Source organism: Coturnix japonica, chromosome 1 (genome assembly GCF_054131305.1).
Source record: "Coturnix japonica strain WE chromosome 1, WE-NBRP24, whole genome shotgun sequence".
In the NCBI taxonomy this organism is placed as follows: Eukaryota; Metazoa; Chordata; class Aves; order Galliformes; family Phasianidae; genus Coturnix; species Coturnix japonica.
In genome coordinates, this window is record NC_140663.1 from 46031892 (window position 1) to 46049912 (window position 18021).

The 18021-nt window shown below is 44.2% G+C and overlaps 1 pseudogene; it reads left to right on the plus strand.

Moving 5' to 3' along the window:
• Positions 1 to 203: 203 nt before the first annotated feature.
• On the plus strand, positions 204 to 869 carry LOC146762389 (uncharacterized; annotated as a pseudogene).
• The last annotated feature ends 17152 nt before the right edge of the window (positions 870 to 18021 follow it).

The window sequence follows — 18021 nt, forward strand, 5'->3', positions numbered from 1 at the left end:
TATATTAGTTAAAAGTTAGTTATTAAGAAAAAAAGAAAAATAAAAGATTCCTTTAAGCCAGGGACTGCAAAAGCATTGCTATTTGACCTTCATAGATTAGATTGTAGTATGGGCAGTCTGCCAAACTCTGCACACTGTACAGAGTGTCTTCTGTTTGATTCTTTGTTTTTGTTTTTTCCTTCCCTTTTTAGCAGCTACCATCTATGAATTCACTCTTCATTCTAGCTGCTCTTTTTAAGGGATTGAAAGCAATTACGATCTTCTCAGCGTACTGGCTGATTATTAATGTCATACTTTCTTGTTGTGGAATTGTGTTCGTATATAACCAAATAAGGGCACTGATGGAGACGCCTGCCTGGTACTTATATGCAATGTGGTATAATTTGGATTTTGATACTCATATCCCAGATTGAATAGTTAATTTTACAAACACTTGCATCCCAGATGGAACAGCCAATTTTACAAACACCACAGTGTTCAATACAGTGTCCAGGCTGTCTTCTCAGATTGCCTCATGCTTTTAGAAAACCAAATTAATGTTTGTTCTCGTGAGCATGTTATCAATAACACTGAATGTACTCCTCTCCATTTGTTCTATGCAGAAGTTTCCTCCAAAACCAGAGAATGTGGACTGGCAGAGAATATGGAGAGATCTAGGAAAAATCTTAGAAGTGTGGGGGACTGCAGTGTCATGGGATTTCACTCTTAAACACCTGTGGGATCCCAAGAAACTAAGCCAGTATTTGAGTCAAGGATGGTGCAGCTTAGATAGATCTAAGCAGGTACAACTTATTTTGGACTTGGCTTGTGCTTAACGTGCTCTATATAACACTATTCTGGAAAAAGTAAATGTCTTCTTTTGTGGATAAAAGGCAGTAATTTGGGGAGAAAATGCCATTTAGGGGGATGAAAACTAGTATTTTATGGAGAAAATAATATTTTTCCATGGATAAAGAGTGATACTTAAGAAAGAATTTATTACTTCTGGGATAAGTAGTGATATTCAGGTGAAAATTTTTCTTAATTTTGACATAAATTGATATTAAGGGTGGAAATTTCCTTATTTTGTAGAGGAAAAATCAAAGGTATTTTGGAAACAAAACATCATATCATGCTAAAAAGCAGAATTTTGTGGGGAAAATGTCTTCTTTTGGGGATGAAAACAAGTATTTTGGAGCAAAAATGCCTTTTTAGTTGACGAAAAGCAGTATGTTTTGGAGAAAATAATTTTTTTGCTTGGATACAGAGTGAAACTTGGAGAGAACTTTTTATTTCTGGGAGATGTAGTGATATTCGGGTGAAAAACTTCTAAATTTTGAATTAAATTAACAGTAATTGTAGAAATTTCCTTATTTTGGAGAAGACAAAAAGGTATTCAGGGGACAAATGGTCATATTGTGCTTAAAAGCAGTGTTTTCTGGAGAAAATGTTGTTCTGGGGATGAAAACCAGAATTTGGGGGAGAAAATACATTTTCCTGTGGATGAAAAGCAGTATTTTAGGGAGAAAGTAATATTTTCGCTTGGATAAAGAGTTATACTTAAGAGATAACTTTTTATTTCTGGGATAAGTAGTGATATTCATGTGAAAATTTTCTACATTTTGACATAAACTGATATCAAGTGTAGAAATCTTTGTATCTTGAAGTGAAAAAGAAGGAATTTAGTGGACAAAGCGCCTTATTATGTAAGGAGCTGGCTGGAGGGCCAGGCTCAGAGAGTGATGGTGAATGGAGTTAAATCCAGCTGGTCATGAGTGGTGTTCCCCAGGGTCCGGTGTTGGGGCCTGTCCTCTTCAATATCTTTACTGATGACCTGGATGAGGGCATTGAGTTTGCCCTCAGTAATTTAGCAGATGACACCAAATTGGCTGGGAGTGTGGATCTGCCTGAGGGTAGCAAGACCCTACAGAGGGATCTGGACAGGCTGGAGAGCTGGGCTGAAGCCAATGGGATGAGGTTCAACAAGACCAAATGCTGAGTCCTGCACTTCGGCCACAACAACCCCAGGCAGCGCCATAGGCTTGGGATGGAGTGGTTGGAGGACTGTGTGGAGGAAACAGACCTGGCGGTACTGATTGATGCTCAGCTGAACATGAGCTGACAGTATGCCCGGGTGGCCAAGAAGGCCAATGGCATCCTGGCTTGCATCAAAAACAGTGTTACTAGCAGGAACAGGGAGGTAATTGTCCCCCTGTACTCAGCACTGGTGAGGCTGCACCTGTGGCCGAAACCTGTGGCTGAAACTGAACATGTGTTCAGTTTTGAGCCCCTCACTGCAAGAAAGACACTGAGGCCCTGGAATGTGTTCAGAGGAGGGCTACGAAGCTGGTGAGGGGTCTGGAGCACAGGTCTTATGAGGAGCGGCTGAGGAAGCTGGGATTGTTCAGCCTGGAGAAGATGAAGCTCAGGGGAGACCTTATTTCCCTCTATAACTTCCTGAAAGCATGTTGTAGTGAGCTAGAGGTCGGCCCTTTCTCTTGTGTAGACAGTGATAGAACTAGAGGCAATGGTTTTAAGCTGCGGCAGGGGATTCAGGCTGGACATTAGGAAATATTACTTCTCAGAAAGGGTAGTCAGGCACTGGAATGCACTGCCCAAGGAGGTGGTGGAGTCACCGACCATGGGAGAGTTCAATAAACATTTGGATGTTGTGTTGAGGGATATGATTTAGCTGGGAAGTATTGGTGATGGTTGGACTGGATGATCTTCTAGGTCTTTTCCAACCTTGATAATTCTGTGATTCTGTAATTGTGCTGAAAAGCAGCATTTTGTGGAGAAATTTTCTTCTTTTGGGGATGAAAACCTGTATTTTGGGGGGAAAATACCATTTTTGTGGACAAAAAGCAGTACTTTGGGGAGAAAATAATACTTTTCATTGGATAAAGATTGATAATTAAAAGAGAACATTTAATTTCTGGCAGGAGTAGTGATATTCAAGTGAAAATATTCCAAATTTTGAATTAAATATATATAAAGTGTAGAAATTTCCGTGTTTTGGAGAGGAAAAAAGGGTATTCAGGGGACAAATCGTTATATTGTGCTAAAAAGCAACATTTTGAGGAGAAAACATCTTCAACTGGGGATGAAAACCAGGATTTAGGGGGAAAAATGCCATTTTTGTGGGTGAAATCCAGTACTTTGTGAAGAAGAATATTTTTTTTTGCATGGATACTTAAGCAAGAACTTTTTATTTCTGAGATAAGTAGCAATATTCGGATGAAAAAATTCTAAATTTTTACTTAAATGTATATTAAATGTAGAAAATTCCATATTTTTGAGAGGAAAAAAGGGCAATCAGGGCACAATACATCATATTGTGTTAAAAAGCAGCATTTTGTGGAGAAAACATCTTCTGTTTGAAATGAAAACGAGTATTTTGGGGAGAAAACACCATTTTTGTGGAAGAAAAGCAGTATTTTAGGGAGAAAATATCATTTAGCTGGGGTGAAGTGTCATACTTAAGATAACTTTTTCTGGGAGTTGTAATGATATTTGTGGTAATAGTGTCTTTTTTTTTACATAATTTGATATGAATTGTAGATATTTCTGTGTTTTGGAAAGAAAGCTTAGCATTATGGGGACAAAACATCATATTGTGCTAAAAAGCATAATTTTTTGGAGAAAATATCCGCATATGGGGATGAAAACCTGTATTTTGGGGAGAAAATGATTTTTGTGCAGCAGTAAAGAGTGATACATAAAAGAGAACTACTTATTTCCGAGATAAGTAGTGACATTCCTGTGATGAATTACTAAATATTTAAATAAAAATATACATTAGTGCTAGGGATAGGGTTAGGGTTTTGGTGAGAATTAGGGTTATGGGTTTGGGTAAGCTTTATGTTTAGGGTTTGGTAAGGGTTACGGTTACGGTTACGGTTAGGGTTAGGTTTACAGTTAGTGTAGGGTTAGGGCTAGGGTAAGGGTAGGGTTAGAGTTAGGGTTACTGTTAGGTTTAGGGAAGGGTTGGGTTTAGGGAAAGGGTTAGGGTTAGGATTAGGGTTAGTGTTAAGGTCAGGGTTAATTTAAGGTTTTGGTTGTGTTAGGGTTAGTGTTAGTTTTAGTGTTAGGTTTAGGTTTAAGGTTTGGATTAGGATTAGGGTAAGGATTAGGGTTATGTTAGGGTTAGTGTTAGGGTTAGCATTCAGGTTAGGATAAAGTTTAGGTTTAGGGGTAGAGAAAGATTTAAGTTTATGGTTAACTTTAGGTTTAGGTGTAGGGTTAAAGTAGGGTTAGGATTAGGATTAGGGTTAGCGTTAGGTTCAGGGTTAGGTTTATGATTAGGTTAGAGTTAGGATTAGGTTTAGGTTTTGCATTTGGGTTGGGCACATTAGCGTTTGGATTATTCTTAAGATTAGGGTTATGGTACGAATTAGGGTGGTGTTGGTGTTAGAGTTATGGAAAGGTTAGGGTTAGGGTTAGGATAGGGTTAGGGTTAGGGTTAGGGTTAGGGTTAGGATAGGGTTAGGGTTAGGGTTAGAGTTTGGTTTAGGGTGAGGGTTAGTTTTAGGATTAAATTTAGTGTATAGTTTGGGTTAGGGCTAGGGTTAGTTTTATGGTTAGGGTAAGGCTTAGGGTTAAGGTAAGGTTTATGGTTAGGGTAAGGTTTAGGGATAGGGTTAGGATTTAGTTTAGGGTCAGGGTCAGGGTTAGCGTTAGGGCAACGGTTAAAGTTAGGGTTATGGTAATCATTAGTGTTTGGGTTAGAGTTAGTGTTAGGGCTACAGTTAGAGTTAGTTACGTTTATGATTAGGGTTAAAGTTAGTGTTAGAGTTAACTTTAGGGTTGCATTTTGGGTTAGGGTTAGGCAAATTAGTGTTTGGAATATTCTTGGGGTTAGGGTTAGAGTTACTGTGGGGGTAGGGTAGGGTTAGGTTTATGGTTAGGGTTAAGGTTAGGATTAGTTTAGGTTTAGGGTTGGGGTTAGGGTCAAGGTTAGGGTTAGAGTAAGTGTTCAGGTTAGGACAAAAAGTGAAACTTAAGTGAGAACTTTTAATTTCTGGGATAAGTATTGATATTCCTGTGAAGTTGTTTGAATTATTGTCAGAAATGGATATATCTGTTAGAAATGCCCTTATTTTGTAGAGGAGAATAGGTATTCTGGAAATACTGTGTCATATTTTGCTATGAAGCACCATTTTGTAGAGACATCGTTTTCTTTTGGGGATGAAAACCAGTAATTTAGGGAGAAATTGCTATTTGTAGGGATGAAAAGCATTAGTTTGGGAAGAAAACCATAGTTTTTCAAGGATGAAGAGTGATACCTAAGAGATTACTTTTAATTCTGGGATAAGTATTGATATTCCTGTGTAGTTGTTCAAATTATTGTCAGAAATGGATGTATCTGTTAGAAATGCCCTTATTTTGTAGAGGAGGAAAGGTATTCTGGAATCACTGTGTCATATTTTGCTACAAAGCATCATTTTGTAGAGAATATATCTTCTTCTGTGGACGATATCTACTTTCGTGTGTAGAAAATGCTATTTGTAGGGATGAAAAGCATTGTTTTGGTAAGAAAATTAAATTTCTGCAAGGATAAAGAATGATATCCAAGAGACAACATTTTATTTCTGGTGGAAGTATTGATAGTATTGTGAAATATGTCTAAAATTTGTCAGAAATGGATAATTCTGATGTTAATGTCATTATTTTGTAGAGGAAGACAGGTATTCTGGAAACAATGTGTCATATTTTGAGATATGTGTCACTTATGGGTTCAAGTATGGGGTCACTTATAGGGAGATATGGATCACTTATGGGTCACTTATGGGTCACATATGGGGTCACTTATGGGTCCAGGTATGTGGTCAGGTATGGGATCAGGTATGGGGTCAGTTATGGAGAGATGGGGGTCATCTATGGGGGCAGCTATGGGGAGATGGGGGTCAGGTATGGGGTTATGGGGTCTGTTATGGGGTCAGGTTTGGGTCACTTATGGGGCCAGGTATGGGGAGAAGTGGGTCAGGTATGCGGTCAGGTATGGGGAAATATGAGTCACTTATGGGGTCACTAATGAGGTCACTTATGGGGTCAGTGATGGGGCTATGGAGAGATAGCTGTCACTTTGGGTCACTTATGGGGCCACTTATGGGGTCATGTGGTCAAGTATAGGGTTATGGGGTCAGGTATAGGGCCAGGTATGGGGTTAGATATGGGGTCAGGTATGGGGAGATAGGGGTCACTTATGGGGCTAGATATGAGGTCAGGTATGGGGCCTGGTATGGGGTCAGATATGGGGTCAGGTATGGGGAGATAGGGGTCACTTATGGGGTCAGATATGAGGTCAGGTATGGTGCCAGGTATGGGGCTATGGGGTTAGTTATGGGGTTATGGGGTCAGTTATGGGGAGATAGGGGTCAGCTATGGGGCCACTTACGGGGAGATGTGGGTCACTTATGGGGTCAGGTATAGGGTCAAGTATGGGGTTATGGGGAGATGTAGGTCACTTATGGGGTCAGCCATGGGGTCAACTATGGGGTCAGAGGAGTTATGGGGTCAGTGGGGTCACCCCATAACCCCCCATAACCCCATAGCCCCCCATAAGCCCATTACCCCCCATAACCCCCCATAAGCCCATTACCCCGCCATATGTCCCCCATCACTGCCCCATAGCCCCCATAACCCCCTATAACTCCCCCAAAGACCCCCATAACCTCCCCACAGCCCCATAACCACCCCGTAAACCGTCATAACCCCATATTAGACCCTCTATAGACCCCCATAACGACCCAATATCCCCCCATACTCACCCCATAATCCCCCATAGATCCCCATAACCCCCCATAACCCATATAGCTCCTCATAACGCCCCCATAACACCCCCATACCTACCCCATAACCCCCCCATAACCCCATAGATACCCATAACTGCCCCATAGCCCCCATAGACCCCCATAACCTCCCTATCACCCCCCCATAGCCCCCTATAGACACCCATAACCCCATATTAGACCCTTTATAGCCTCCCATAACCCCCCATAGACCCTCATATTTCTCCAGTATCTCCCCCCATAACTCCCCATAGACCCCCATAACCCCCCATACCCACCCCAAAACTCCATTAATTGAATGGCTGTTCACAGCGCCACCCAGCGGACGGGAGGATACATTGCACTGCATTAGATGTAATGTAATGCAATGTAATGTAATACCCGCCCTCCTATTTTAAGGATTCTCACCCTCACTTAAGACCCCTCCCCATTTTAAAGACTATCACCCCCACTTTAGGAACCATCCCCCATTTAATGACCCGCCCCCATTTTAGGCAACTCCCCATTTTAGGAACCCCCCCACCCCACACCCATTATATCCCTCTCCATGTCCTTTATGGACAAGGAACCCCCATTTAAAGGACACCTACCTTTTAAAGCCTCTTCCCCATTTATGGACCCACCGCATTTAAGTACCTCCCCCTTTTAAGGACCTGCCTCCTGCAGCTCCTGACGCTGATGCTTATACGGGTCATTTATGGCCAATGAACCCCATTTAAGTCCCCTTATTTTAAGGAACCCAATTAAAGACCCCCCCCCATTCTAGCACCCCCATCCATTATAGCATTCCTCCCATTTAAGGACCCCCCACAAATTAATGAACCCCCCCTATTTAAAGGACCATCACATTTTAACCCGCCACTCACATTATAGGGTCCCCCCCATTTAAGGACACACACCTTATTTAAAGAACTCCTCCCATTTAACCCCCCCCCCCTTTTTAAGACCCCCACATTTTATGGTCCCACCCACATTAGTGGACCCCTACCCATTCATATGGATCCCCCCCCCAGTTTAAAGGACTCCTCCCATTTTAAAGTACCCCACTATTTAAAGACCCCCCCCAATTTTTATGTCACCCTCCTTTTAAGAACCCTCTCATTTAAATGCCCCCCCCCCTTTTAAAGGACCCTTCCATTTTAACCCCCTTACACCCATTATTGGTTCCCCCTCAATTTAAGAACTACCCCCATTTTATGGACCACCCCCCCTATTTAAGGACCCCCCCTTATTTAAGGACCGCCCTTCCCAACCTGCCTCCTCCAGGTCCTTTATGGCCATTGACTTCCCATTTACAGGCCACCCCCAATTTAAGGACCCCCCACATTTTATGAACCCCCCCATTTTAACAATCCCCTCCATTATAGGGTACCCACATTATAAACCCCCCTCCTTATTTAAAAACCCTCACCCCCATTTAAGACCCTTCCCCATTTTAAAGACCCTCACCCTTATTTTAGGAACAACCCCCATTTAAGGACCCCCCCATTTTATGCAACCCCCCCATTTTAGGAACCCCCCCACCCCACCCCTGTCTCGCTCCAATTTAGGAGTGAGGCAAAGGTTCTTTTGATATGTTATGCCCGGCGTGAGATTAAGAAGAACATTCAAATGTTGATCCGACCAGTTTATTGGAAATAATAGACAATTGAGGGGATGGGGAAGGGAGAGTGACGAATGCCAAAATTAGGGTGATGGGGAAGGGAAAGTAGGCGATAGAAAAAGGCAGAAAAAGAGCAAGAATTACGTTAAGGCGGGGAATAGTCACCTCCTGAATGCAGCAGCATCCCGTAGCACGTTGTTAACGTTGGTCTGGGGCAAAATAAGCGTAGGGGAGAGCAGCAGCGAAGTAGCAGGCCGCAGATCGATGAAACGCAGAGAAGATGGTCAGAATAGCGAGGTCTCAGGAAGTGGAGTCTCAGGCAGCGAGGTCCCTCGGAGCAGAGTCTCAAGAAGCAATCCCAGAAGAGATAATAGGCAGCAGTAGGACAACGGTGGAGGAATCTGAGGTCAGATACCTAGATGCCCACAAAACTGTGGTTTGTCCGTGCCCTTTTTATCCTTCTTTCCAGCCTTCGAGACATTTCGGGACGGCTCGGGTCAGAGTCTTGTGATTTCCTCCGAGATGTCAATCTTCCTTGAGATGGGCCAACACGAGAGAAAGACCACTTAAGGGCCATCAGTCCTCAGAGATGGCCATCTTCCTTGAGATAGGCCTACACCAAAGACCACTTAAGGGCCATTGATCAGTATCTTATCTCCCTTTCGTAGCTCCTGGACTTGTCCATCTCCTAAACAAAGGGATTTCTCGAACCTTGGTTCCTGTGTGTCTGAGACAAAGGGAGTCCTGGAACCTTGGCCAGGACTTGCCTGAACTTGTCCATTTCAGCAAACTTTGAGACAGTAATGTAAAAAGCATGGCCTCTTACAACCCCCATTATGTCCCTCTCCAAGTCCTTTATGGCCATGGAACCCCCATTTAAATGAACACAACCCCCCCCCCCCATTTAAGGACCCACCCCATTTAAGTACCCCCCTTTTTAAGGACCTGCCTCCTGCAGCTCCCGACGCTGATGCACCTCCAGGTCATTTATGACCAATGAACTCCATTTAAGTCCCCCAATTTTAAGGACCCCTCCCCTTTAAAGATCCCCCCATTTAAAGACACCCCTGTTTTAAGAGACAAAGCATTTCTTTTTTACAAATTGCATTTTCTACACAAAAAAGTAGATATTATTCCAAAAAGAAGGCGTTTTCACTACAAATAATGCTTTTTAGCAAAATATGACACATTGTCTTCCTCTACAATTTAAGGACATATCCAACAGATACAGCAGTTTCTGACAATTATTAGAAGAATTTCACAGGAATCTCAATACTTATCCCAATACTTATGCAATAGCTCCTTTCTGGGCTGCGGGGACAAGCTTTTTCCTCTGAAGGAAGAAGCCGGCTGAAGACGCGCTCCCCGAGTGCAACGGAGATGTTGGAATCACGGTTCCCTGCGACTGCCACTTGTGCGAGAAAAGAGCGGTTTCGGCCAAATCGGTAGCTGAAAAAAAGTCCTTAAAATGGAGGGGAGGTCTTAAATGTGGGTGAGGGTCCTTAATTGGGGATGGGCGGGTTAAAATGGGGGGGACCCTATAATGGGTGGCGGGATGTTAAAATTGGGGGGTCCATAAAATGGTGGGGGGGGTCCTTAAATTGTGGGGGGCTGTAAAATGGGGAGTCAATGGCCAAAAATGACCTGGAGGAGGCAGGTGTGTGTGGGGGGGTTTTACATGAGGGGGTGTCCTTAAATTGGAGGTGTCCATAAAATGGGGGGCAGTCCTTAAATGGGTGGGGACACTATAACGGGAGGGGGGTGTTAATTGGTGGGGGTCCTTTAAATAGGTTTTTTTTTAAAGGGGTGGGCCTTAAATGTAGGGGGACCTTAAAATGGAGAATGACTTTAAATGGGTGGGGAGGGCTGTAAAATGAGAGGAGTCCTTTAAATTGGAGGGGGGGTCCTTAAAATGGGGGTTGCATTAATGGGAGGGGAACCATATAATGGGGCGGTCTTAAATGGCGGTGGGCTTTAAAATGGGAGGTGTCCTTTAAATGGGGGGGGTTCCTTAAATGGGGGGGACCCTATAATGTGGGGGGGGGGTTAAAATGTGATGGTCCTTTAAATAGGGGGGGTCATTAATTTGTGGGGGGTCCTTAAATGGGGTGGGACCCTTTAATGGGTGGAGGTGTTAAAATGGGGGGGACCTTATAATGGGGGGGGTCCTTAAATGGGTGGGTTGTCAGTTTTGGGTCTGATTTGGGGTATATTTTCTCCCCACTCTCCGCGTTTGATAATTTCCAGCGGGTGTTTAAGGCGATGGAGAAGCTGTGGGAGCCGCTCCATGAGAACATCCAGCATCATTTCCTGCTGGCCCCACAACTAGCACGGTTACATGGGATGCAGCTATGGGGCTGGGGGGCAGCTATGGGGCTGGGGGGCAATTACGGGGGTCTGGGGAGAGGCTGGGGGCTGTTATATTGGGCTGAATGGGTAGTTATGTGGGTCTGAGGGGCAGTTATGGGGGCACAGGGGTAGTTATGGGGGGCTGCTATGGGACTGGGGGACAGCTATGGGGCTGGGAAGCCTTTTCTGGGGCAGCTATGGGGCTGGGGGGCAGCTATGGTAGGATGGGGGCAGCTATGGGGCTAGGGGGCAGCTATGGAGGGCTGCTATGGGGATGGGGGCTGTTAGGTGGGGCTGTGAGAGGGATGGAGTGGGGATGGGGGCCGTTATGGAGGGATGTGGGGCAGTTATGGGGGGAATGTGGAACAGTTATGGGGGCTGTGGGAGGGATGGGGGCCGCTATCGGGCTGGGGGGCAGGTATGGGGGGCTTGGGGGCAGTTATGGGGCCTGTGGGGGGGATGGGGGCAGTTATGGGAGTCTGATGCTGCGTTTGGGGCAGGGAGTCAGATGTGAACGATCCAAATCATTTATTACAAGTTCTCACATCCCTTATATACCTTCACAAGTTGTTATTTTCTAACTTTCCCATCCGCCCTTACAACTTTCCCAACCACCTTTACGTGTCAACAAAGCATTCTACAAAACACTTTTCAACTGTCCATGCAGGCACATATCCAATCAGAGCTGTGAGACTCTTCTTCTCCTTGCAGAGGTGTCCTTGGTTCTCATGCTGTTTATCTTGCTCCACAGCTGCTGCTCTGAACAGCTTTTCTTGTATTCCCACAGTCTGAGAGGCAGTTATGGGGACACAGAGGCAGTTATGGGGGGCTGGGGGGCAGTTATAGTGGCACAGGGGCAGTTATGAGGGGTTTGGAGCAGTTACGGGGGGCTGAGGGGCAGTTATGGGGGGCTGAGGAGGCAATTGCGGTGGTGCAATGTGTCCCCCTGTCCGCTGCGTGGCGCTGTGAGCAGCCGTTCAATTACATTGCATTACATTACATTACATGACATTGCATTACATTACATCTAATGCAGTGCAATGTATCCTCCCGTCCGCTGGGTGGCGCTGTGAACAGCCATTCAATTAATGGAGTTTTGGGGTGGGTATGGGGGGTTATGGGGGTCTATGGGGAGTTATGGGGGGAGATACTGGAGAAAGGTCCCTTCCAACCCGCACGAAACTATGAAACTAAGAAACTATGAAACTATGAAATATGAGGGTCTATGGGGGGCTATGGGAGGCTATAAAGGGTCTAATATGGGGTTATGGGTGTCTATGGGGGGCTATGGAGGGGTGATAGGGAGGTTATGGGGGTCTATGGGGGCTATGGGGCAGTTATGGGTATCTATGGGGTTATGGGGGGGTTATGGGGTAGGTATGGGGGTGTTATAGGGGCGTTATGAGGAGCTATATGGGTTATGGGGGGCTATGGGGTTATGGGGGGTTATGGGGTGACCCCACTGACCCCATAACTCCTCTGACCCCATAGTTGACCCCATGGCTGACCCCATAAGTGACCTACATCTCCCCATAACCCCATACCTGACCCTATACCTGACCCCATAAGTGACCCACATCTCCCCGTAAGTGGCCCCTATCTCCCCTATCTCCCCATAACTGACCCCATAACCCCATAACTAACCCCATAGCCCCATACCTGGCACCATACCTGACCTCATATCTGACCCCATATCTGACCCCATACCAGGCCCCATACCTGACCTCATATCTGGCCCCATAAGTGACCCCTATCTCCCCATACCTGACCCCATATCTGACACCATACCTGGCCCCATACCTGACCCCATAACCCAATACTTGACCCCATGACCCCATAAGTGGCCCCATAAGTGACCCAAAGTGACAGCTATCTCCCCATAGCCCCATCACTGACCCCATAAGTGACCTCATTAGTGACCCCATAAGTGACTCATATTTCCCCATACCTGACCGCATACCTGACCCACATCTCCCCATACCTGACCCCATAATTGACCCATACCTGACCCCATAACTGACCCCATAAGTGAACCCATAAGTGATCTCTATCTCCCTATAGCCCCATAACTGACCCCATAACCCCATACCTGATCCCATACCTGACCGCATACCTGGCCCAAAAGGGACCCCATACCTGACCCCACAACCCCATACGTGACCCCATAACAGACCCCATAACCCCATACCTGACCCCCATACCTGACCCCATACCTGGACCCATAAGTGACCCCATACATGACCCATAAGTGACCCATACGTAATCCATATCTCCCTATAAGTGACCCCATACTTGAACCCTAAGTGACACATATTTCAAAATTGTTTCCAGAATACCTGTCTTCCTCTACAAAATAATGACATTAACAGCAGAATTATCCATTTCTGACAAATTTTAGACATATTTCACAATACTATCAATACTTCCACCAGAAATAAAATGTCTCTTGGATATCATTCTTTATCCTTGCAGAAATTTAATTTTCATACCAAAACAATGCTTTTCATCCCTACAAATAGCATTTTCTACACACGAAAGTAGATATTGTCCACAGAAGAAGACATATTCTCTACAAAATGATGCTTTGTAGCCAAATATGACACAGTGATTCCAGAATACCTTTCCTCCTCTACAAAATAAGGGCATTTCTAACAGATACATCCATTTCTGACAATAATTTGAACAACTACACATGAATATCAATACTTATCCCAGAATTAAAAGTAATCTCTTAGGTATCACTCTTGATCCTTGCAAAACTATGGTTTTCCTCCCAAACTAATGCTTTTCATCCTTACAAATAGCAATTTCTCCCTAAATTACTGGTTTTCATCCCAAAAAGAAGACATATTCTCTACAAAATGATGCTTTCTAGCAAAATATGACACATTGTTTCCAGAATAACTTTTCTCCTCTACAAAATCAGGACATTTCCAAAAGAAATACCGATTTCTCACAAATTTTAGAAGAATTTCACAGGAATATCAATACTTATCCCAGAAATAAAATTATCTCTCTTAGGTATCATTCTTGATCCTTGCAAAAATATGGTTTTCTTACAAGATAATGCTTTTCATCCCTACAAATTGCATTTTCTACACAACAAAGTGTTTTCCATCCACTACAGAAATAGATTTCTCTGCAAAATGATTATTTGTAGCAAAATATGACACATTGTTTCCAGAATACCTCTTTTCCTCTACAAAATAAGGACATTTCCAACAGAAATATCGATTTCTGACAATTAATAGAACAATTTCACATGAATATCAATACTTATCCCAGAAATTAAATGTTCTCACTTAACTATCACTATTTATCCTTGCAGACCTATGATTTTCTTACCAAACTAATGCTTTTCATCCCTACAAATAGCACTTAAAATGGGGAGGAACCTTAAATGAGGGTGAGGGTCCTTAAAAAAGGAGGGGGGGTTAAAATGGGGGGACCCTATAATGGAGAGGATTGTTAAATTGGGGGGGGTCCATAAAATTTGGTGGGTCCTTAAATTGGGGGGGGGCTGTAAATGCGGAGTCAATGGCCATAAAGGACCTGGAGGAGGGAGGTTGGGGAGGGTGGTCCTTAAATAAGGGAAGGCCCTTAAATGGGGGACGGTCCATAAAATGGGGGGTATTCCTTAATTTGAGGTGGAACCAATAATGGGTGGGAGGGGTTAAAATGGGGAGGGTCCTTTAAAAGGGGTGGGCATTTAAATGGGGGTGTTCTTAAAAGGAGGGGGACATTAAAATGGGGGGGGTCTTTAAATGGGGGGAGCTTTAAAATGGGAGGAGTCCTTTAAATTGGGGGGGATACATATAAATGGGTAGGGGTCCATTAATGTTGGCAGGACCATAAAATGGGGGGGGTTTAAAAGAGTGGGGGTTAAAATGGGAGGAGTCCTTTAAATGGGGGGAGTGTCCTTAAATGGGGGGACCCTATTATGGGTGTGGGGGGTTAAAATGTGATTGTCCTTTAAATAGGGGGAGGGTCATTAATTTGTGGGTGGTCCTTAAATGGGGGTTAGCCCTATAATGGGTGGGGGTGTTAAAATGGAAGGGTCTTTAAATGGGGGGGTTCCTTAAAATGGGAGGACGTAAATGTGGTTCATTGGATATAAATGACCCATATAAGCATCAACGTCAGGAGCTGCAAGAGGCAGGTCCTTAAAAGGGGTGGGTACTTAAATGGGGTGGGTCCTTAAATGGGGGGGGGATAATGCTTAATTAATTATTTAATTAATTAATGCTTAATTAATTAACGCCTAATTAATTAATTAATTAATGCCTAATTTGGGGTAGCATTTTCTACCCAAAATAGTGGTTTTCATCCCCAATAGAAATTATTTTCTCTTGAGATGATCCTTTGTTGCAAAATATTAGTTAATTAATATAGCAAAATTACTTGTTTTCATCTCCAAAAGAAGACATATTCTCTTCAAAATGATGCTTTGTAGCAAAATATGACAGAATGTTTCCAGAATAATTGTCTTCCTCTACAAATAAGGACATTTCCAACAGAACTATCAATTTCTGACAAATTTTAGATGTATTTCACACGAATAACAATACTTACACCTGAAATATAATGTTTTCTCTTGGGTATCACTCTTTATCCTTGCAAAAATTTCATTTTCTTACCAAAACAATGCTTTTCATTCGAACAAATACCATTTTCTACCCCAAAATTAGATATCGTCCCTGAAAGAAATAATTTTCACTACAAAAAGATGCTTAGTAGCAAAATATGACACATTGTTACCAGAATACCTGTCCTCCCCTACAAATTAAGGACATTTCCAACAGATACATCAATTTCTGTAGCCTTGCTGTGTAATACTAGAAGGAATGAAACATAGGTTTCTGAAACCCAGGAGGAAGGTGTTCTGGGTTGAAAGCCAATAGGAGGTAGTTCTGGTGGGCCAAAAGCCCAGCAGGGAAAGGATCTTGCCAGGGCGAAATGCAGAAGACCAGAAGGGAGGAGGCTTGCAGGTTTGAAATCCAAAAGGCTGCTGGCTTTCTGGGTCAAAATGCAGAAGGATGGGTGCTTGCTGGGCTGAAACTGAGAAGAAAGGGTGCTTACCAGGGTGAAAAGCAAAAGGACTAAGGCTTGCAGTGTGCAAACGCAGAAGGTAGGCATGTTGCTGGGCTCAAATCCAGGAGTAGGGCTTGCATGTCAAAACCCAGAAGGAAGAGTGCAGTGCTGGGCAACAAACCAGAAGGAAGGTGGTTTGCTCAGCTAAAATGCAGAAGAAAGGGGGCTTGCTGTCCAGAAAACGATAAGGAAGTGTTTATGCTTGCCCTAACCCAGAGAGAAATGGGCATGGTGGGCCAAAACCCAGAAGTCGGGGGCTTTATTGGGCTGAAACCTAGAAGGAAGGGGATATGGTAGACCAAAACCCAGAAGGAGGAGGGCATGCTGGGCATAAACCCAGATGGAAGGGGGCCTTGCTGGCCAGACATGCAAAATGAATGGGGTCTCCTGGCTCAAAACTATTCACAAATACTAATCCAAACACCACCCCTAACACCAACCCTAACCCTGACCCAGTCCCTGAATCAAACTGAACCCTAAACCTAACCCTAACCTTAACAGTTACACTAACTCTAACTAAATCCAACTTAACGTTAACCCTAACCTGAATACTTAAACTAACTTTAAACCTAAACATAACTTGAACCTAACACAAAATGAATGCTGACCCTAACCCTAACTCTATCCCTAAATTAACCCTAACCCTAGCTCTAATATCTAACCTGTTCCACCCTTATCTTTATGACCTTCATCCCCCTTGTTATTCCAGACCCAGTGTCTGTACTCCCCATCTTCTAACAACTTTTACATAAACGATCTTTTCACTCCCCCTGCCCTGGTTTCTGTGACAGTTTATTTCACTCCCTTACTGTGGGGCCCTTCTCTCATCTTTCACCTACTCCTAGGTTTGAGCCCCCCAACACACCTTCCTTCTGCATTTGCATACTACAAGCCCTAGTTGTTCTGGTTTTCGCCCAAGCAAGCACCCTTCCTTCTCAGTTTTTGGCAGAGCAACCACCAATCCTTCTGCATTTCGGACCAGAAAGCCCCATTCCTTTATACTTTTGGTCCATTGAGCTCTCCCTTTTGGGTTTAGGCTCAGCAAGTACCTTTCCTTCTGCATTTCGCACCAGCTATTCCACTTCCATCTGACATGGAGCCCAGTAAGCCCCCATGCATCTGAGTTTCTTCATATCAAGCCCTGTTCCTTGGGGTTTTGGGCTTAGAAAGCCCCCTTCCTTCTGGGTTTATGCCCAGCATGCCCTCCTCCTTCTGTGTTTTGGTCCAGCATGCCCGCTTCCTTCCAGGTTAGGGCCAGAAAATCTCTTCCTCATGGTTTTCTGGACAGCAAGCCCCTTTTTCCTCTGCATTTTGGCTCAGCAAGCCTCCTTCCTTCTGGTTTGTAGCCCAGCACTACCTTCTTCCTTCTAGGTTTTGGAACAGCAAACAGCCTTCTTTTTGCTTTGTGGGCAGCAAGCCCTCTTTTTTCTGGGTATGGACCAGCAAGACCCCTTTCTTCTGGGTTCAGCCCAGCAATACCCCTTCCTCCTGGTTTGTTGCCCAACAGTCTCCCTTTCTTCTGAGAGGGAGGTCTCCTTACAAGGCCGCTTCATTCTGGGTTTAGCAGCATAAAAACCCTTCTTCATCCCTTTTGGCCCAGGAAGAAACTTTCCTTCTGGCTTTGGGCCTAGCAATCCACATTCCTTCTGGTCCTTTCAAGCCTCTTTTCTTCACTATTTCATCAAAGCAAGTCCCATTCTTTCTGGGTTTAGGCTGATCAAGCCCCCTTCCATCTGGGTTTTGGCACAGGATGCCCCATTTGTCCTGCATTTTTACCCATCAAGCCCCTTTCCTTCTGAGTTTTTTCCCAGAAAGTCCCCTCCTTATGGGTTCCAGTCCAGCAAGACATCTTCCTTCTTGTTTTTTCCCCAACATACCCCCTTCTTCTTTGTATGGCCTTACAAGACCCCTTCCATCTGGGTTCCTTCCCAGTTAGCCCTCTTCCTTCTCAGTTTATGTCCAGCAATAACTGCCCCTTGTGGATTTCTGCCCAGCAAACCCCTTTCTTTCCTAATTTCTGGCTGATTACAGCCATTTCCCTATGGTTTGGGGCACATCAGGCCCTCTTTCTACTTGGTTTCTTCACAGGAAGTCCTGGTCTTTCTGGCTTTGTCTCAGCATGCACCATTCCTTTTTGGTTTTGGCCCAGCAAGCTCACATCCCACTGTAATTTGGACCTGCAGTCACCATCCTTCTGGAATTTTGCCC